Source organism: Protopterus annectens, chromosome 4.part1 (assembly GCF_019279795.1).
Source record: "Protopterus annectens isolate FY-2018-M chromosome 4.part1, PAN1.0, whole genome shotgun sequence".
Classification (NCBI taxonomy): domain Eukaryota; kingdom Metazoa; phylum Chordata; order Ceratodontiformes; family Protopteridae; genus Protopterus; species Protopterus annectens.
The window spans coordinates 111,652,892-111,675,429 of NC_056734.1; the positions used below are offsets into that span (position 1 = coordinate 111,652,892).

At 42.4% G+C, this 22,538-nt stretch overlaps 1 protein-coding gene across 1 annotated transcript in view; it reads right to left on the reverse strand.

Moving 5' to 3' along the window:
- Positions 1-22,538, reverse strand: part of LARS2 (leucyl-tRNA synthetase 2, mitochondrial) — a 1,850,943-nt gene that overhangs the window by 8,631 nt on the left and 1,819,774 nt on the right. The gene's annotated exons all lie outside the window — the stretch shown is intronic.

The window sequence follows — 22,538 nt, forward strand, 5'->3', positions numbered from 1 at the left end:
TAACATGGAACCTAAAGATAAAATAAAGGAGTTTATAACCACAAACATGAATAAAAAGCTTAATAAACAACAGATTAAACTATTGGACAAGAGTATTTCATATACAGAAGTTATTACACAAATAAATAAGCTTAAATCAAACAAAGCACCGGGTAATGATGGTATTATACCAGAGATATACAAAATCCTTTCTAAAAGTACATATTCATTAATACATAAGGTTTTTATTTTGGCCCAAACTGAGTTAATAACCCCCCCATCTTGGCAATATACATTTATTTCACCAATTTTAAAACCTAATAAAGATCCAACTAGATGTTCTTTATATCGGCCCATCTCATTACTTAATGTTGATTATAAAATGTTTATGAGTATTTTTGCTGATAGATTGAAGACAATCATTCCCGGCATTACAGATATAGATCAGACAGGCTTCATTGTAAATAGAAATACTTTTGATAATATAAGAAGAACTTTAACATTAATAGATTTTGCAAATAGGAAAAAGAAAGATTTAACACTTATTAGTCTTGATATAAGTTCAGCATTTGATTCAGTAAGTTGGGACTATCTGTTTACCTTAATGAAGTGCACAAACTTCTCAGATGCATTTGTAAATCTAATTGAGCATTTATACAAAGGAACGTTGGCTTATATTAAGGTAGGAACATATGTTTCACAAAAAATACCCATTCTTAAAGGTACAAAACAAGGATGTCCACTTTCACCACTATTATTCACTTTAGTAATGGAGCCTTGGGCTAATTTGATCAGAAACAGTACTGACATAGAGGGTTTTGAAATAGATGAAAATACAACATCCAAAATTCAACTTTTTGCAGATGATGTTCTAATTACATCAGCAGGATCTAATTCTTCTATGCAGTCTCTATTTGATAACATGATGAATTTTAAAAGTATTTCTGGTTTAATATTCAATGAAGAAAAAATTCAAATACTACCTATATATATACACGAAAAAATATTCTCATTAGTGATTTTACTAAATATGTACCCAATTCAGGTCAGATAACTTATTTAGGTATAATACTATCTAAAGATATTAAATCTATTATATATAATAATTATAATACCTGTTTTCTTAATATACAAAATCTTTTTAATACCTGGAATAATATGTTTTTTACTATGGAGGAGAGACTTACAATTATTAAAATGATAATATTCCCCAAGATTTTATACTTAATACAATCAATAATACTTCCACCTACAAAAATAATTATCAAGAAACTGAATACACTAATGTTAAATTTCCAATGGGCACCTAATAGACCTAGGATTGCATTAAAGAAACATACTAATAGCTGGTCTCAAGGGGGTATTTCTTTTCCAGACTTTAATTTATATACTATCTCTTCTATTGTTAAAGTTATTACTTTATTAATAGATCAGTCAAATGTCACAAAATGGAAAGATTATTGGGAGCTAATTAGTATGCACTTCATGAAAATCTCCTCAACACATAAAAATATGATTGTAAATAACTCCATGTTATGGTTACTAAAGGAATTTTGTACTTCACCTATTACACCTAAACATATGGTTTGTTACCCATTAAATATTATTATTAGTTACCGTAACTTTATATTCATGCACCCTAAGTATAGGGAATGGAATTTTATTGTATTCCCTATAATGTATACTCAGGGTATGCTTTTGTCATCTACTTCTGAAGAAACTCATTTAGCTATAGATAATGATCTAAAGTACTGGTATCAGTTGATATCTGATAAAGTTAAAAATCTAGATTTCTTAAAACAAGAATTTGATCTAAGAGAAACTTGTTGGTTAGAGGTTCAGACCTTTAGACAACATCTCATTAATAAAATAGATCTAATGTCTATAACAGTTAAAGAATCTATTCCAACACTGATTGATTACTTGATATTAAATTTACAACATAAAGTTTCTGATAAAGGTAAACTTTCATACATACATAAAATTATCAGACAAGAAACTTTTTACAGTGTAGATTCATACTGGAATTATTTCACTTCTATTAATGGGGACCCACCAAATCAGCAAGATAAACAATATATATTGGAATCTGCTTATAGAACTACGTCTTCCATTGTCTGGAGACTTTATACATGGAAATTTTTACAAATAACAAACCTTTTTTCACTCGGCAACTTAATGTTCAGGGGATGACAAATCGGGGAGTGGCACTGATCACCAGATGAAACGGCTACAGCACTTCTTCTAATTTCCACTCTTTCTCTTGACTTTCTCTATTGTTCTTTTTTTTGCAACTGTGGCCTAATTACCTACCTACCATAACTGCTGCAGTGAGCAATTAATTAGAAATCTCCTTTTCTCAGCCATTGCATACGTTCCTTGTGCTGTTTGCCCTTTCTCGAAACTCCATGTCTCCCACTCAACTTAGCATCTTGTTGACTCCAGCATACTCATTACTAGCTTGCTGTCCATTCCATCAGGTGGCCTTCAAAACTTAAAGAATGCCCCAAATAAAGTCTTAGCAGCACACTTCAAGTTGAGAATGCAATATCTGCATTTTTTAGGGTCTAAATTCTTGGCAGAGCAACTCAACATTCTGTTGCCAATTGTTAGCATTCACTAATTTTGTGCACTAATATTTGGCTAAGGAGCCATTACAACACAATGATTTTTTTCTTAAATTGTACACCCTCTGTTGCTTCTCTTCCTAATATTTTGCCCATCAGTTCTCACAACCAAAAACTATAACCTTGCACTTTTTCAGGAAAACCTTGCCAAAGTGGCAGACGGTGTACAGCTAACATTTTAATAGATCTGTATAACATTATACACACACACACACACACATACTCAAATTAAGCACTTTATATGTCACTGAAACTTTTGGAATTGCCATTCAGTCCATGATGAAACTAGACCAAATCTTACAATATTAACATTAAAACCAAAACTGGTAGACGTCGGTAATTACTACATCTTATCCTTTGTCTCACACGTGTCAACATTTGTGGGTTATAATGATAGAGGCTTGGCAGTCTTTATGGTTGAAATGTTCTGAAGTGGTTGTTTGCTATTATTGGATGGCAATTTTATTTAATTTCTTAACGGAAAATGTTCAGGACTAATCAAATTAAAAGCAAACACTCATATGCTGCTTTATCAAACAATAAATATAATTTAAAATAGCAAATGAGTGTTTGCTTTGAATTTTTTAAACAATCAGGAAGGTGAATCCAAATGAATCTGAGCATTCATGAATGATCTTAAAAAATAGCTGTGGTGGGAAGGGGCCCAACACCTAAGAAAGCTGGGTGTCAGGGGAAACTTATGGGATTAACAATAGAGAAGTATTTGATTGTCACTGAGGACATAATGGGGCCAAAAATACAAACACTGAAATGCAAACAAAAACATGAGAAAATAACTACATTAGGAAACATTAATTATTATTTGAAGCACTGTTCCTGAAGGTCAGATAAGGTAACCTAAAACACTGCATAAAATGTAATCACAGTGTTGTAATAGACGTAAGTCATATTGTTGCTAAAATATATTCACTATGTTGCTATGAAGGCTTTTACAGTTTTGCGTAAATTCTCAAAACTACATTTTGAACCCTTAAATAGTCTCATTAAAAACATTGTGCCTTTCAATTGTTTCTCCCAGCTCTTCTGTTTTCTTTCCTCATCAATAAAGTAACCTATGATACAATGACTGCTTAACAGAAGACTATGAATTTATACAGTATTAATCTACCTGGTTCTGCCTCTTTTTTTTTTTTTTACAAACTTTAATTTCTGCCACAATTTTCCTCTTCTGATCCTCTCAGAGATATTCTGGTTAGTAGCTTTTGATGGCAAACAATATGAGAAGGGAACAGCTGTCTGTCAATTTATCTGTAGTGATGTGAGAGCAGGTTAGTACCTAAGATGGACTATCTGCTGTAAACTTTGACATGGAGTGTTGCCTTCTGGTGGTAGACTTATAATACTGCACCTGTTAACTGACAGCAGCAAAAGTAAAGCTATGAGAGCACAGTCACAATAACAGAAGTTAAAATAACAGGGTCGTTGCTACAAATGCTATTGTAAGTAGATGCCAGTCCCCAGACCAAATCTTTATCAACAGTTATACATCCATAACAGCACTCAGTTAATCTCACACACCATGGTCATACATGAAATACATTCTGTTCTAATTTAGTGCCCAGGAAGTGGAAACATGACTATCATACCAAAAATGTTCTTCTAGAAGACCAAAGAAGGCTTGAAAGCCTAAACAAACAACAAAAAAAGTATAGCAGGACAATAATATATATTCTAGTAACAAAGTGCATTCACTCATACCTTTCAGCTAAAAGTAGGTTCACCTAGCCAAAAATCTGGATATCTAATTAGCATAAATTTGATTATGAATTACCACTTAACTCTTCACTTCCACAAGGAATATGGGACACTACTCAGAAACACATTTAAAAACCTAGAGTGACAAAAATGATGGAAAAATATAAACACATTATCAAAAGTTAAAACTCATTAGACATTACAGAACCAAACTGCAAAACTGCACTACATAAAGTTCAAAAAGGGGATGTAAGATGTGTGTCATCTTTATTTAAATTATTGGTGCCAATAGTATGTTGGTCATGTAGTCTGGTTTTCTGTGTACCAGATAGCTTCAAAAATCACGTGTGACGAAGGGGATTCAGAAATTGTGTGAAGGGGTAAAACAAACTTGAACATACAGACATACCTTCAAAAATAGGCACATCATGTGCACAAGTAAATCAGGCCTGAAAATATGTACATTCTTCCAATATAGGGGCAGTTGAGAGATCTGCATCCAACCTGTAACTAACTGGTTGTGGATAAAAAAACAGTATAACACATTAAGTAACATCACAAAAAAGAACCAAGAGAAAGGACAAACTCTTTGCCAGCAGAGAACTAACTATACACACAACCATGAGGGACAGATGAAGGAAGGAAGCCTGATGCGCAGTAGTGATTCTCTTCTTCAGGCAATTACGGCAATGGCCAGCACACACATACATATTATGTACATCACGCGAGAGAATGAATGCGAGGGAGTGTATGTGCATTCCTCTCAACTTCTTTGCTCAAGAATTTTTATACAAACCCAACAATAATGGGGACAAATAGTCAAAACCAAGAACAATTTTCAAACATTACCAAAGTTCACTTAAAAGGTCAACAGAGTAACAGATTCTGCAGCAACATGCTTTTCTGAACAAGTGGTATGAAACTATAATAATGGCTGGACTAACCGAATGACTGTAACCCTCAAAGTTTTACCAGAAAATCAAACATTTTCAGGCACAGAGCCATGATCAGGGCTGTACTGCAAAATGAAAGAAAGCTGTGAGGTGTGAGTGTGTGTAGGGGGTTGTAATACTTTGTACTGCATGCATTTTTTCATTCATTTGACCACAATGAGAAATTGGGGAGTAGATAGCCAATAAAGTAGTTGTAATTGCAGGCCAGTTGCGTGTGTGTGTGTGGTGTGCTAAGTTCTGTATATATGAGACCGCTTCCCCATCTTTGCTTTTGTGCATATAAGCAAATCACAATGCATCTATCTATCTGTCTGTAGACATTACTACACACTTATTTACAGACTGTACATTCTGGATGTAAAATACATTCGACAACAATTACATATTCTACAGCAAATATGAGACATTAGACCGGGGAAGTATTTTACATGATAAATATAAAATATTTGCATATACTATTAAAAAAGAAAAGTTATGTACTCTCCATAACGTTCCATCTGAGTAGTTGTTCTTCATTTGTCTTCAACCTGTGGGTTCCCAGATCTGTATTGGATCCAACTCGGCCGCATATCCAGCTCAAAGCTCCTCCCCTTACGCATAATGCCCCTGTCTCCTTCCTCCCTTCAGATCGAACTTGCTGCCTAATCCAGTACCATCACCTGACCCAGCAGAGACTTGTCTATACAAGAAAACGACACAAGGATAAGAGGCACCTTATGGTGACCACCTCCATAATTCATAGGAAGCACCCACAGTTCACTGAAGGCCGGGGAAAGGAGGGAGGGATGGTTGAAGACAAATGAAGAACAACTACTCAGATGGAACATTATGGTGAGTACATAACTTCTTTATCTGAAGTAGTTGTCTTCATTTGGTCATCAACCTTGAGGGACAGAGTCCCTAGCTACCAGACACCTGGGAGGCCTTCATGGAAGGATATTCTGGAGCACAGTGGAGCCAAAGGATGCCCTGCTCCTGGATACAATGTCCAATTTATAATGTGAGATGAAGGTATGGAATGAGGACCAAGTGGCTGCAGAATAAATATCATATAATGAAACGGTCCAGAAAGCTGCTAATGTGGCCATAGACCTGGTGGAATGCGCTTTCACCTGACTTGGTGGGGAAATCCCACCGGCTGAATACGTCCGAATGATACACTGAGAAATCCAAGGGTAATGATAACTTTAGAGATTGGTTTCCCTAAAAAGGTCTTGGAGTAAGAAATGAAAAGTTGGTCAGATTTACGAAAGTTTTTTGTCCTGTGCAACTAGAAATGTAACTGTCTGTGCACATCTAGTAAATGCAATTTGTATTCTCCCTGGTTTTGAAAATTTGGAAAGAAGACCGGGAGGTTGATTACCTGATTAATGTTGGCTTCTGAAGCTACTTTAGGTAGAAAGGATGGATTAGTATGCAAAGATACCCTTGTCCTTGTGAAAAATCATATAAGGGGCTTTGATCGATAGAGTTTGAAGTTCCAAAATTCTCATGGCAGAAGTAATGGCAAACAGAAAGGCAGTCTTCCAGGATAAAAACTGCATATCTACTGAAGCTGCAGGTTCAAAAAGAAGTGAAACTAAGGCTTGAACTACTACAGTAAGAACCCATAGTGGCGTAGGGTCCTTTACCGGGGGGTTGAAGAAGAAAAGTACCTTTGAGGAAGGCCTTATAAAGCATTGAAGATGCTAAGGAAGCCATATTAACCCCCACATGATAATTAGAAATTGCCGCAAGTTGAACTTTGACTGTAGAAAAACTGGCGCCTTGTTGAAAAATTCCAGATAAATATTCCAACACAGCAGAAACTGGAGCCGTGAAAGGATCTAATGCATGCTGAAAGGCCCATATAGAGAATTTTTCTATGTACTGGAGTACACTTTTCTGGTGGAAGACTTATGAGCTGCCACTAGAATTCTTTTGACAGGCGAGGATAATCTGGGTGTCCTGAATATCACGGGAACTGGAGCAGCCAAGCAGTCAGCTCTAGACTGTCCAGGTCTGGATGGGGAATCCCTGAGGGATGAGATATGAGATCTGGAACTGGATCCAATGTCCATGGTGGAGCCACCAGATGAGACCTCAGAGAGGGAAACCAGACTTGGTGAGGCCAGAATGGGGCAATGAGATTAGCTAAGCTCCCCAGCCTGTGAGCTTTCTGAAGAAATTTTGATATTAAGGGAAGAGGAGGATAAGTATACAGAAGACTGGGGGGCCAATCATGAATCAGAGTATCTCTAGGGGCTTCCCGCTGAGAGGGATTCAGAGTGAAGAACTCACTGCATTTCACACTGGAAGGAGAGGTAAATGGATCGCAGCAAGGCTGACCCCACTTGTGAATGATCTGTTCCGCTACTGAAGGATTCAGAGACCACTCTTGAGGCATTAGAATAGATCTGCTGAGCCTGTCCGCTAGAATGTTGGACCCCCCTGGAATGTGCATTGCCACCATAAAACGGCCAGTGGAGATCGCCCATTCCCATACTCTCATGGCCTCGCGACATAGGGGATAAGATCTGTTTTCCACCTTGTTTGTTGATGTACCAGACCATAGACATATTGCCCGCCTGGATAGCAATCATTCCTGAAGGAAGATGGGCATGGAGAGCCTGCAATGCTAAGAGCACCGCCCTCATCTCCAGGACATTGATATGCAGATTAGTCTCATAGGGTGACCACATGCCTTGAACTGTCTTTCCCAGGCAGTGCACCCCCCCCACCCCCCCCCACCCCCGGCTGGGAGGCAGCCGTAGTCACAGTGGGAAAAGGTGGGAGAAAGGGATATCCCCGAACCAGGTCCGAGGAAAGAATCCACCACCGAAGAGAGTCCCTGCACACTCGAGAAATTCGGACAGGGTGAGTCAGTGGAAGATCTAACAGGGACCATTGTACTGAAAGTGTCCACTGAAGAATCTGCATGTGAAGATGCGCCAAGGGCAAAAGATTGATCGTGGCCATCGTGGACCCCAGTACCCTTAATACTATTTCCACTGTCGGAGACTGAGTTTGGAGAATGCAAAGCACATACAAGTCACTGCGAGCCACACGCTCTAGTGAGCTAAACCTCGTCACAACAATAAATTGAACATGCTGGAGGGATAGATTCCTGTCACAGAGACTCCCCATGCTTTGGAACAAAATTCCTAACTACATTAGGCAGAGCCCCTCACTATCACTCTTCAAGAGAAGCCTTGACGAGTGGATGGGTAACAGAAAATACACCCCTGGGATCACTTCATTGGCTCTGCTTGACAGACGCTCAGTTAATTAATCAATGGGGCGGCAAAAGCCGACACACTCTGGCTAGGCTTATAAATGCCCTTGGGAAGATAGCCTAGTACCTACCTATGAACATGTAGCTTCAGACTGCATATTCTGTCTGGAGTAAGAAACACTCTAGTTCGAATTGTGTCTAATTGTGCCCCAATGAAGTCTAATGTTTGGACAGGGGTCAGAGATAATTTGGTGAGACTGATGGCAATGCCTAACCTCTGGGCTAGAAGAAGAAAGGAATCCCTCACTTGACAAAGTTGATGCCTGGAAGGGGCAGCGAGGAGCCAATCGTCCAGGTAGGGAAACACCTTAATGCCCTGGAGTCTCAGGTGAGCCACTACTACTGACATAACTTTGGTAAACACCCTGGGGGCTGTGGTGAGACCAAAGGTGAGCACTCTGAACTGATAATGACAGTCTCTTAGCTGGAAGTGGAGAAATCTCCCAGAGCTTCTGTCCATCTTGATATAGTAGGTTCATAGGTTCATAGGTTCATACTAGGCTATCTGCCCAAGGGCATTTATAAGCCTAGCCCATAGTTATGTGGCTTTCGCCACCCCTTTAGTTTGAATAAAAACTATGCCTATCATTTTGCTGTGCCTCTGTCAAGCAGTGACGCTGAAGTAATCCCTGGGGTATATCTGCAATCTCCCATCCATTGGTCAAGATTCCTCTTGAACAAGACCAGAGAGGTGCTCTGCCTCACATGTACCGGGATTTTGTTCCACAGCATAGGGAGTCTCTGGGTGATGAATCTGTCCCTCCAGCACGTTCTATTTATAACCGTGTCAAGGTTTAAGTCTCCGCCCTTGTGGTTCTGAGGGATCTAGATTTTTGAGGTGAAGCATATTCATCAAATCTGGGTTTGACATGGCCTTATATGTCAGGCACAGGTCACCTCTGAGCAAGCGGTATGAGACTGAATAGAGCTGGAGTTCTTTCAGTCGGGCAGCATAAGACATATTTTGAGACCCTTTATCCTTTTGGTGAGGAACTTTTGGGGCCTTTCAAGCTGCAGCAGGTGTCTGGTCAGATACATTCGAACGGGCATTGTACTCAATCATAGGTCTAATAAGTGATGAGTACAGGGGACGATGACCTCCCTTGATCTAGATGTGAATCCCTTCATGATCAGGTGGGTGATATAGAAGGTTTTCCTAACTACTTTAGCAACATGAGTGTCAAGCGAAGGCTACTGTCAACCTGGGTCCCCAGATCTCTGATGACTTTTCTGTGCTCAGTGGATTGCCACCTATATGGTAGCTAGGGGTAGCCTTGTTTTTCCCAAAGGGTATGACTATGCATTTTTGGCGTTTAACTTCAGGCCATGGCTCTGGCACCAGTTATCCATTTCTGTGAGGCCCTTCTGGAGGATATCTGTGTCAGATGTGTTTTCGACTATGGCCCAGTTTGCAGTCATCTGCAAACTTTGTCAGCCATAACCCTCCTGTGTTTGCTTGTACTTCAGAAAAGTAGATGCCGAACAAGAGTGGACCCAGGACTGAGCCCTGTGGGACACCACTTGTGACAGGCTTTGAGTCTGACATGGCTCCAGCAACTCTGACCCTGTGGGTTCTGTCACTTAGCCAGTTTGCAACCCATCTTGTGATGTATGGGTTTACATTCAAGCTGATGAGTTTTTCGATGATACCTGAGTGGGGTATTGTGTCAAGGCCTTTGCCAGGTCGAGGTAGGCTGTATGGACTGCCTTTCCTCATCAATGGCCTTGGTGACTGTCTCGAAAAAGTCAACCAAGTTTAAGAGGCAGGATCTGCCTTTGACAAAGCCAAACTGAGTTGGATCCAAAGTCTGCAAGTTCCCTATGTCTTTATTTATGAGTTCCATTATGATCCTCTCCATGGCTTTGCAGATAAGGCTTGTCAAGCTAATGGGCGGTAATTTCCAGGGTCTGTGGAGGCACCGCCCTTATGAAGTGGGACCACAGTCGCCGTCGCCACTCCTTGGACGTATCCTGAGGTGAGGCTAAGATTAAACAGCTGTCCTAACTGTGGGTTTAATTCCTCATTGAGTTCATGAAGCACACAGCCGGGGACACCATCCGGTCCCATGGATGCTGTGTTTTTGCCTTAGTGAGGGCAGTTCTCACCTGGGCGTTGGAGATGTTTGGGGGCTACAATCCTCTGGAATAGATATCTCTCCTTTGGGGGAGGGGAGAAGTTTGCACTGAACCTGTCAGCCAGTATGTTGGCAATGTGTGTAGGTTCAGTAATTTTCACATCATTTTGAACTAATTCTGAGCATATCTGGGAGTTTCCTCCTAGGTTTCTAACATAGCTAAAGAAGGCCTTATGATTCTCTTTAGAGTCCTTGGCGATTTTTCTCTCAAAATTTGCCTTGGATGATTTTATGAGAGCTCTTAGTTTTTACTTATAATGATCAAAGGTGTCTTACCTTTCAAGGATTTTGCTCTATCTTGTAGTAGCTTCCTCCTTTTGTTGTAGAGCTTGTTTATGGCTGGGGTCCACCAGACTGGACGCTTGCCTTTGGTACAGAGAGTCTTAGTTTTGTTTGGGATTGCCTGATCCATGCAGTCCTGTAGGTGCTGGTAGAAGGCATTTGTAAGTGATTCAGCGGTTTGAGTAATGTTTACCACTGGCTCAGGGGCCTTAAAGGAGACCACACTAGTTTTTAGAAGTGTGAAATCGGCTTTTGAGAAGTTTTTCACTGTGGTCTTTTTGTTTCAGGTGGGGGCGGGATGAGGACCTCCAGCGAGATTAGTTTATGATCTGATCTCACCAGTGAGGGGTATACTTCGGTGTTGAACATTTTGATCCCATGTTCGTGATGATGAGATCAAGTATGTTTTCTCCTCTTGTGGGGATGGTGACTAGTTGTTCCATGGCATTTGAGTTTATGAACTCCAGGAATCTTTGGGTTAGAGTGTTCGGGCTTGAGTAGTGTTCCCAGTCTATATTAGGGTAGTTAAAGTCACCTAGTATGATGGTGTTTGGAGATACATTTATCCCTCCAATGTTTTCAGGAAGGCCATGTGAGGTTCCTGAGTTTGAGAGGGTGGCCTGTAACATGCTACAAATTGCAGAGCAGTCTTGCCTATGGTTAATTGCACCTGGATGGTCTCCGATGCATCATGCGTTGCCACCAACCTTGAGGTGTGGGTGTCCTTTATGAATATGGACACCCCTCCTTTCTTGGTGTTGTCCGGATTTTGGGGCCGGAACGCATGATATGAGGTGAAACCTGTTAGTGCTGGGGTGCTCTCAGGAGCCTTGAACCAGGTTTCTGTCACAGCACAGACATCGATGTTCTCCATATTGAGAAGGGCCTCGAGTGCGTGCATCTTGAGATTGAGACTTCTGGCATTGAGCAGCATTACCCTTAGTTTTTTCCTTTTGGTGTTCTAGGGTGGTAGGTTTAGAATTTGAGCCTTGCCTAAAAAGGCACTATGGGGGTGGCAAGAGCCTTTGCCAATATCCGAAGCCCAGGGTGACAGGTGCAAGCCGTCCCTTGCGAGCAGCGTGGCTTGTCCAGCATGTCATCCCAGGCAGACAGACATTGGATCCCCTTTGAATGACACCAGAATTTAAGCCAATTATTAAAGCTGATCATCTTATCACTGTATTGTGGCATCATTCTAGGTGAAGGTAGGATACTGCTCAAGGTCAGGGTCATACCTGCCTGGGCTACATAATCAGAGAGCTCCTCGATGTCCCTTTTCATGTAGTCCAAGGAGGTACGTCTCAGGTCGTTGACACCAGCGTGGACAATGACTGAGTCGTACTTGTACCTGCTGTTGAGAGACCTGAGTGCTTGCGTTATGTGGCGGATTCTAGCGCCTGACAGGCAGCTTACTGTGACCTTCTCTTTACTCAGTCTGGTGAGCGGGACGTCAGTGTGTCTGACTATGGAATCACCAATGAAAAGTGTGTCTGGCATTTTGTTTGGCCTTAAGGGCTGTGACTGTTTGACACTCTGACTGTGTGGTCTATGTGTTGCATGTGTTGGGTCGTGAGGTGGTAGTTGTTTGGGTGTCTGCTTTGGTGGCCTCTGCTGTTTTGGTAAATTTTTGATCAGAGCCTCCAGTATGTCTTTGTGTGAGTATGTGTATGATTTGAAGTTGTGATGGTACCATGTGTGACTGGGTATGTATTGTGTGTGGTTACCTTCTCCTCCTGTCTGGTCTTGCCAGTCCTATGTTGAGAGAGCTCAGCCTCCAGTTTGGCCGTATAGTTGCATCTCTCGCATGTATTTGTGTTTTGTGGGAGAAGGAGAGGATTGTCTGTGTACATGAGGCAGTTGTAACATTGCCTCAATATTCCCAGGTTCACCAGTTGAGCTGGAGAGGACACTAGCAACTGATCCCTCGACATACTAGAAGTAGTAGATAAAGAGACTTTCAAAGGACGCCGGGGGAAGTGGGTTTTAGGCTGGTGGGGTACTATCTATAATAAGAGTGCTTTATCAAGGTGCAAAGTACTGTAGGAGTAAGTGCTAGGCTTTACAGATAGAGAATAGTCTACTTGGGAATCAAGTAGAGATGAACTTTTCAGTTATAGGATATGCTGGTTAGATCAGCAGTACAGCTCGAGGAAGGTAGTTTTAAGGGAAAATTGGAAGAGTGGAATTTAGATGGCCCAAATAGTTTAACCTTGTTTAACCGCCGCTGCTCTTGTGTGCAACAGTGGTAACTCTGCGCTAAATCACGCTTACTGCGTTTAAGCGTGTTTTATAGCAGGGGCTGAAGGGAGCTAGGAATTGGCCCAAACGACCAATGGACTACTAGTTACTGGCTGAAACTTCACCAAATCAGACACAAAGGCCGCTCAGTGCTTCCCACTCCCACTGGTAAGCAAAGAAACTTCCCTCCTTCCTAATAAGGCAATGGATCAGTAACAGGAACTAAAAACAAAGCCCAGGGATCAGCAACTCTGAAACTGGACTACTCTAGTTCAGTAAGGCGGAAAACAAGAGATTTTTTGTTTTATTACAGAGACAAGGAAAAAAACAGACAGTAATTGCTGTAAATCGGCTAGCGCACTTTAGTGTGTAGCCTACAGAAACAATTTGCAACAATTAGTAACTTAAAGTGCAATAAACAGTGTAAAATGCAGAAATCACTTAAAGTAGCAATAAAACAGGCGAAATGCAGTTGCTAGCTTAAATAACAGTGGGAAAGCCACAAAAATACTTATATCTGGTAGAAAGTCACTCTTTTAGCTCTCTGCTGCTTGGATCACTCTGCAGGCCACCACGAGGATCTGTGCTGAGTTGGTACAAGCTGGAAAACGCGTGTTTAGCGTGTTTTATAGCCTGAAAGGAGCTAGGAATTGGCCCAAAACAACCAATGGACTACTAGTTTCTGGCTGAAACTTCACCAAATCGGACAGAAAGGCTGCTCAGTGCTTCCCACTCCCACTGGTAAGCAAAGAAACTTCCCTCCTCCCTAATAAGGCAATGAATCAGTAACAGGAACTAAAAACAAAGCCCAGGGATCAGCAACTCTGAAACTGGACTACTCTAGTTCAGTAAGGCAGGAAAACAAGAGATTTTTTTTTTGTTTTATTACAGAGACAAGGAAAAAAAACAGACAGTAAATGCTATAAATGCTGTAAATCGGCTAGCGCACTTTAGTGTGTAGCCTACAGAAACAATTTGCAACAATTAGTAACTTAAAGTGCAATAAACAGTGTAAAATGCAGAAATCACTTAAAGTAGCAGTAAAACAGGCGAAATGCAGTCGCTAGCTTAAATAACAGTGGGAAAGCCACAAAAATACTTATATCTGGTAGAAAGTCACTCTTAGCTCTCTGCTGCTTGGATCACTCTGCAGGCCACCACGAGGATCTGTGCTGAGTTGGTACAAGCTGGAAAACGCGTGTTTAGCGTGTTTTATAGCAGGGGCTGAAAGGAGCTAGGAATTGGCCCAAAACGACCAATGGACTACTAGTTTCTGGCTGAAACTTCACCAAATCGGACAGAAAGGCTGCTCAGTGCTTCCCACTCCCACTGGTAAGCAAAGAAACTTCCTCCTCCCTAATAAGGCAATGGATCAGTAACAGGAACTAAAAACAAAGCCCAGGGATCAGCAACTCTGAAACTGGACTACTCTAGTTCAGTAAGGCGGAAAACAAGAGATTTTTTGTTTTATTACAGAGACAAGGAAAAAAACAGACAGTAAATGCTATAAATGCTGTAAATCGGCTAGCGCACTTTAGTGTGTAGCCTACAGAAACAATTTGCAACAATTAGTAACTTAAAGTGCAATAAACAGTGTAAAATGCAGAAATCACTTAAAGTAGCAGTAAAACAGGCGAAATGCAGTCGCTAGCTTAATAACAGTGGGAAAGCCACAAAAATACTTATATCTGGTAGAAAGTCACTCTTTTAGCTCTCTGCTGCTTGGATCACTCTGCAGGCCACCACGAGGATCTGTGCTGAGTTGGTACAAGCTGGAAAAACGCGTGTTTAGCGTGTCTTATCATTCTGGAGGCTGACTGAGCACATCCAATGGTTCTCCTCCAGGAAAGGCAGGATAGACTGAAGGGTGACCATCTGGAATTTCATCTTTGCCACTGACAGGTTCAAGGTGGATAGAGCCAAAATTGGTCTTAGGTCCCCCATCTTCTTTGGCACTGAAAAGAACCTGAAATAAATGCCTAATCTGGACTGGTCTTGGGGGGCATGTTGGATAACCTGTTTTTCTAGCAGCTTTGCAATTTCCAGTGCTGCATCATCCCTGTGCACAGGTGGAACATCCAGGAGGTGTCTGGGTGGTAGAGGTGACCTTAGAAAAGGGACTGAATAACCTCTGGATATAATGCGCAACTTCCAGCGATCTTTTGTTATGGACTCCCACTCCGTTAGGTGCAACAAAAGACGGCCCCCGACTGCCTCCAGAGACGAGCAGTCAGGCAACCCTTCAGGGTTGCTGAGTAAGTCTGTCAGAGAAAGGATCTTGAAACCCACAATTTCTCGTACCCCCTCTGCCTCTAGGGTGATGTCTATCAGATCCCCTATGTCCTGGGGGAAAGGTGAGTCCTGAGTGTCTTGGGGAAATTTCTGAGATTTCCGAAACCACATCTTCTTGGTCCCTTGCTGATTCCTAGAGAAGGATCGTTGGGGGGCCAAGAAGTGGATCCCAACATTAGACAGAGTCTTCCTGTCCTTCTCACTCTAAAATAAAGTCTCACGTACCGACTTCCCAAACAGGGAAGAACCGTCATACAGGGCATTAGTAAATGATGTCTTGAAGGGTTCTTAAAACTGACAGAGCTGGAGCCAGGTGTGTTGCCTGATGGCAACGCCTGTACCAGCTGCCCTAGTGGCTACCTCGGTTGCATGGGAGAGGAGGTGCATAGGGATGTTTGCTACTGATTTTAGAGTGGCCATACGAGCATGGAAAGTCTTCTTATACTCCACAGACATGGACTCCAGGGTCGACTCAGCAATCTCCTTGAATAGGTCTCGCTGCAGCCAACTCAAAAGTGCCATGTAATTCAGCGCCCAAACAGAGAAGGTTGCTGAAGCATACACCCGCTTCCCAAAATGGTCCACCGCCCATGACTCTCAGTCAAGAGGGTGGTCCGTAGAGCTCTCCTGAGCGAGCTCCTTCTGAGTGGCTGCTGCCACCACCATGGCATCAAAGGGAGATCCCTTGTTCCAGTATAGTCTGTCTGAGGAGGGCTCAAGACCTCATCCGAGTGTTTGGGAATGGGCTCCACTTTGTCCAGTTCCTTCCACACCTGACATGTAATGGGATCCACTAAAGGATCTGTGGGAGTGGGCACCCAGGAAGTAGAGTGTCCTGTGCCAAATGCCTCGAGGAACACCAATTCATCCGAGGTAGGTTTCTGGGAAGATCACCCCCTTCACTGGCGAAGGAGTTCCATGATGTCTCTGAAGGAGACATCCTTGGGGGGTGACTGGGGGGAATCTTCCCCTTCCTCCAAATCAATGTCTTCAGTGAGAGACTCTGATGGGGAGTCTACGTGCCTCTTCTTGCATGTATGTTTGCGAGGAATCTCCTTAGTGGGGATCTCTGGGGAGGACTTGATAACATCTTGCTGCTCCCAAGCGGAAGCTTCCTGAGGCAAAGTGGCAGCAGGCTGTCCCTGGGATAACAAGATGGCCGGAACCATATCAGAAATGAGTGAGTTGGGGCGGCATCTGAGGATGAGATGGTCAAAGATCTCGAGGAAATCGAAAGAAATCTCTCAGCCACATCAAAAGCCGAAGGGGAACAGACATCCTGAGAACGGACAACAGGAGCCGTCACCCTCTGACCTGACGGGGGAGTCAGAGCCGAGCCTCCAGGCACTGAGATACCAAGAACAAGGCTGTCCTCAAACACACTCGAAGCAGACACCAACTTCTTGGATCTGACACCAAGGCTACGGCTCTGAGCGCTTGTCGGATCTGAGCCAGTCAAATCTGGCCTGCTCAAGGTCAAAGCCAGTGTCGAGGTATAAGGTACTGTCGGCACCAGCCCCTTGACACCAAGGGTCCTCGGTTCAAGGGATCTGAAACTGAAGGACAGATCAGGGAAGAAGTAATCAGGGTGAAATAGGGCTGCATGCTCCCTACTCTGGAGGGAGAAGGGGCAGGCAAGACTCCCATTTGTACCTGGGTGTGGATGAACTTCAGCATCATCTTATCCATCTCTGCATGGAGTGGGAGGAGGCGACCGACACCGGCCTGGAGGGGCGGTGAGAAGTCTGAGCCAGTGACCAGATCCGGGGCTCCTCCGGATCTGGGGAGAACTGAGGAAAACAGATCCGGGGAGACTCCAGTCTCGGGGCCGATCTAACTTTTGGTGGGGGGACCGGCTGGAGCCAAGCGATCCAGGGATCGTTTTCTTGGCCTATCCTTTTTAACAGATTTGTACCCATCCTTGGGCCTCTTGGTGGGAGTTTGAGTCCCAGAGGCTGGGGAGGAAGAACAGGCAGAAGCTGAGGGCACAGGGACATGAGTCCCCGAAGAGGGAATAAGGCCCTTAAGAATGAACTTGTCCTTCCTGTCCTTAAGTGCCCGGGGATTAAACCCGGACCAGATGGAACAGGTGGTCTGGAGATGGGCTGCTACAAGGCACACTATGCACAGTGCATGGCCATCAGCTGGGGAGAGCTTATGGCCACACTCTGTACACTTTAGGAAGCTGGGTTTGGGAGTGTCAGACATATCCCCAACCTCAGGCCCAGCACACTCACTTTCACACAGACCACGCACACAAGGAAAGGGAAGGGCTAGAGAGAATTATTTTTTTCACCAACAGAAACACGGGGAAGAGGTAGAAAGTAGACAAGAAAAAGAGAGAGAGAAAAGAAAAGATTTATACCCAAAAAAGCACACTTACCACAAACTTTTATGCAGACACTGGCAACCTTCACACACTGGACCCCACCCAGTTTGGGCTCGTGAAGGACCAATCTTGTCTCCTGAACCTGAATGACTTCTTAGAATCAGTCTCCAGAGCTGTGGATGAGGGTAAGGTGGTCCACACAGCCTATCTGGACCTCGCCAAAGCCTTCGACAACACCCCCACTCTGGAATCACAGATAAACTTACTAAGCTGGGCATTAATCCCTATGTCACTTGATGGGTTGCCAACTGGCTTACTGACAGAACCCACACTGTAAAAGTAGCTGACTGCAAATCCAGCTCCAGACAAGTGACAAGTGGAGTACCTCATGGTTCAGTCCTGGGACCGCTCTTGTTTGGCATCTACTTCTCTGAAGTACAGGGCAATAATAAGGGACTCTGGCTAACAAAGTTTGCAGATGACTGCAAACTGGGGGCCATTACTGAATCCCCAAATGATGTGGATATTCTACAAAAGGGCCTTACAGAAATAGAATGCTTGGTGCCAGAGCCATGGGCTCAAGCTCAATGCCAAGAAATGTATAACTATTCCCTTTGGGAAAAAACATGTATCCATGAATTACCACATAGGTGGCAGTATACTAAACACTGAAAGTGTGATAAGAGACTTAGAGACACATGTGGACAGTGGTCTCACCTTCGATAACCACATCGCCACAACAGTCAGGAAATCCTTCTATGTGGCACACCTCATCACTAAGGGCTTTTATCCAGAAAAAAAGGAGGTCATTGTTCCACTGTACATCCCTCATTAGACCCATTATAGAATACAATGCCCCGTTTGGTATGTACCTCTCAAGACATCTGCAACAACTGGAAAGGCCGCAGAAACACCTCACTAAAAGAATCACAGGCCTAAAGCAGATGCTCTATGCTGACCGTCTAAAGAAATTCCAGCTATACTCTGTCACATATCATCTACTAAGAGGCGATCTCTGCTTAACATACAAGACCATGTCAAACCTAGAGCTGTTGGACATGCTACATTTAAAGAAATCCCAACCTCTGAGAGCTACACGCTCCAGGGATCTAAACCTTGTCATCACAATGAACAAAACATGCTGGAGGAATAGGTTCCTGACCAAGAGACTCCCCAGACTCTGGAATAGACTGCCCATACATATCAAGCAGAGTGCCTCTTTGGCCCTCTTCAAAAGGAACCTTGATGACTGGATGGGAGATGGGAAATACACTCTGGGGATCACATCAGTCGCCCTGCTAGACAGACGTCCAGGGAAGTAAATACTGTGGGAAGAAATAGCCAGGGAATTGATATGGCTAGGCTTGTATATGCCCTAGGGCCGATAGCCTAGTACCAACCTATGAACCAGACAGCTAGGATCACAATGCGGACATACAGGCAGCAAATGAAATCTGAATGGAGAAAGGAGACATGGGCATTATGGATAAGGGGAGGAGCTTTGAGCTTGGATCAGAGGCTGGATATGCGGCCAAGTTGGATCCGCTATGGATCCGGGAACCCACAGGTTGAAGACCAAAAGAAGACAACTACTTCAGATCAAATATAAAACTATTTAACAGACAGCTCCCTTTCTAAGCACAGTAATGGCTTCTGGGGTAGGAACTTCTAGGGGTGTGCAGGCCCAACACTGCACAATCCAAAGCAGACTATTATTTCCTGGATAATGCCCACTGTGTTCGGCATTACTGCTTATTTATTAACTGGGTAGATGAGCTGCATCCTAAACCTTTTTCATGAAGTCCTGGGCCAAATTAGGATATGATGTAAATATTATATATATTCATGCAGGATATCACACACATCTATACAGGATACAAAATAAAGCATAAAACACAGCCACATAAAAGACAAAGAAAACTTTGTTACAGTGATGATGGATACAGCCATTTTTATTATATTTTAATTATACTCAGCAATGTAGAACAACTGCACATTTATAAATAGTCATTTGTGTAGACATCTAAATGAACATACACTGCTGAAATAACTGTGTAATGAGATTGAACCTTTAATTATAACTGGATTTTGGCTAACCAAAACCTTAAGGGTGCCAGTACAAAAAGTTGGAAGTAGTGGGAGAATGTCATACAAAGGATGGGCTTGCTAGTTTAATAGACAAGTGAAATAACAGTTCTGGTACTTGGCTTAGAGGATTAAGGAGCTGTTAACAAACTTGTTTCCTGTGGTCCAGTGGTGCAAGGTTCAATTCCCTCAGCCTCCATTACCTAACTGAGTGACTCTGAGCAAGTCACCTACCACACACCAGTCTAATGCTGAGTCTGAAAAAAAGTCCATGCAGATCAGTCCTCTACCCCATAAAAAAATACAAATAAAATAATAATTTTTCCCACTTGAAATCAGGCACTGGATAACATAAAGACGGATAAAGACATACAGTTATTTAATTTAAAAACATTTCTTGATGTCAGCTGTTTCTTTTGTGAGATATGAAGGAAAAAGAATACATCAGCTGTCATACCTTGTCTGGATGGCTTGGTGTTGAGAACTGTTAATAGAAACCTCAGTGACAGAAGAGGAATCAGAACTAATTTCCAATAGCTGCATGACATACTCAAACATTGTAAACAATGCAGAATCTTTCAACATGTAAGACAGACACTGAAGACAGCTGGCATGAATGAAGCAAACACCCCCCCCCCCACCTAGAAACAACTTAAACTTTACAACCATGACTATCACACAACTAAGTCCAGTCTGTTTTCTCATAATTCTTTACAACACCACAAGTTATCACTCTAGCAATGTCCCTAAACTTAGTAGCACAACACTACATTATGCACTCTCGTATACAGACACCACACATTATAATAATATCTGCCCACAGTTATTCAAGAACTACATAACGGACCAATTCAGAACTAAACACATATGCTCTCATTCCTACTCCAAAAAAAAGCAATACTTTCTCACACTCCTCACCAAACTCCAACATCTGTATAACCATTTTAACTCCAGGCTCACCATAAGTGGGGATATCCACCCCAACCCAGGCCCAAATCCATCCTGTCCAACACAAACTGCTCCAACACAAATGTCAGAACATAACACCCCCACTTTCTTCATTCCTGGGCAAATCAACAACAGCAGCAAAACCAACCATCTTTTAATGCTAAATATTAATATTAGAAGTATCAAAAATAAAATACCTGATCTCCAGGCCACAATAGCACACTACTCCCCAGACATAGTTGCTTTAACACAAACCTGGCTAAATAAAAACATAGCTAACTCAGATGTTCTCCCTACCGGCTACAATATCATTAGACAAGACAGACCACTTTGTAAAGGGTGTGGAACTGCCTTACTGTACAAGTCCAACTTAACTGTCCGTCAATTACCAAACTCCTACCCCTCCACCAATAATTGGGACATACTTATCTCACAACTTCAACTTCACCCTAAAAAGGTCATCACCACAATTGTGATCTACATTCCACCTGGTAATACACCTGCTAGCCTTGAAGACTTCTTATTCTGGTGTTCTTCCACATACTCACAAGAAACCCTTATTCTGGGGGACTTCAACCTAGACTGGTTCACCTGTATATCAGAACCACCAAGTAATCTAATAAATCTCCATGGCTACCAGCAGCTAGTCCAAATTCCAACTAGATGAGATAAAAAATCTAAAAGGGAATTCATCCTTGACTGGATCCTAACTAACAACCCCACATTGTACCCTCACACAGGCAGTCTCCCAGACACCTTAAGTGACCACAACATAATATACTTTATACATAGTAGAACAAGCATATGCAAAACCACTAACTATATATCCACTAGAAATACAAAAAAAGTCTCTCCTGAGGTCCTCGACACTTTACTCTGTAACTGTGACTGGACCCCCCTAAAAACCCTCCCACTTGACCAGGCTGTAGCATATTTCAACAAAATATTTCTACAACACCTAGACATGTCGCTCCTTTGCGCAAAATCAAGGTTAGAACCTCTATAAACCCCTGGCTCAGTAAAGAAACCAAACAAATCCTCAAGTCCAGAGACACTGCCTGGCTTTACTATCAAAAAAACAAAGAAACACAAAGCCTAACTAAGTACCAAGAACTGCACAACCGTGCAAAAAAATGCATTAGGCTGGACAAAAAATCCTACTACACAACATTACAAACTAAATACCAACACAAACTACAAAAATTTTGGAAAAATGTAAACCAGCTACTAAAATCCACCCAAAAGGCTACCCCCAAACCAACCACCCCTGACACTAAATTTCCCATCGAAACACAATTCATCTCCCACTTTGTGAACTCAATTCTATCCTTAGTATCACAGGACAGTTCCTTCCTCACTATCCCCCCAACACAAATAACACTAATACAAGCTTTACCCTCAAAACAGTTTCCACCACTTCAATCAAAAGCATGCTCTCCAAACTACAAACCTTGTCAACAGCAGCCGACCTACTCCCCAGCTATTTCTTGAAACTCACAGCAGATGCTATTGATATCCCAGTCTCCACTCTCATAAACAGATCAATTGTTGAAAACTATGTGCCCAAACTCTGGAAAATATCCTATGTTACACCCATACATAAAGGCGGGATGTCAACTGAACTTAACTACAGACCCATTGCATTACTCTCCCCCCCTGGCCAAAATCCTACAAAAATGC